Raw genomic sequence first — 825 nt, forward strand, 5'->3', positions numbered from 1 at the left:
AGCACTTACCTGTCACATCCAGGGCCTCCAGGTGACGTCTCCTCTCTGTCATCATCTTCTCCACTCGGTCTGGACAACTTCTCTCAGCCGCCTCGTCTCTGCAGAGTGTGACACGCAGACATCTTAGCTTCCTCACATTCTATCATTATCCCCCAACTGGAGTCCCCACAGTGTTATCCTGCTGCTTGCTGTGCCCCCCCCCCCCCAGGGGTGTAGCTATAGGGGGTGCAGAGGTAGCAGCCCCCAGTAGTAATAGGACCTGCCTATAATGTCTCCTGGATCTGCAGTGCCCCCTGCAGTTATAATCCTCCCTCCACCATACAGTCCCATGTAAATAACATCACCTCCTCCCCAGCCGCCTCCAACGCACAATCCCATGTAAACATCACGCCCTACGGCTACTTTCACACTTGCGTTCCTGCAGATCTGTCCTGCACTTGTACAGGACGGATCCGCACCGATAATACAAACGAATGCATCCGTTCAGGACCGATTTGTATTAGATTTGAATTTCTAAGTCCCAATACGGATCTGTCCTGACTTACATTAAAAGTCAATGGGGGACGGATCTGTTTACAATTGCACCATTTTATGTCAATGCAATGGGATCCGTCCCCATTGACTTACATTGTAAGTCAGGACGGATCCGTTTGGCTCCGCAAAGCCATGCGGACACAAAAGCGCTGCTTGCAGCATTTTGGGGTCCGCCTCCAAAACGGAACGGGGGACCGTACGGAGCCGAACAAATGCATTATGAATGGATCTGCATCCATTCATAATGCATTGGGGTTAAACTGATGCATTTGGGGCTGCTTGTGAGAGCCT

This window comes from Bufo gargarizans, chromosome 4 (genome assembly GCF_014858855.1).
Source record: "Bufo gargarizans isolate SCDJY-AF-19 chromosome 4, ASM1485885v1, whole genome shotgun sequence".
NCBI classification, from domain to species: Eukaryota; Metazoa; Chordata; class Amphibia; order Anura; family Bufonidae; genus Bufo; species Bufo gargarizans.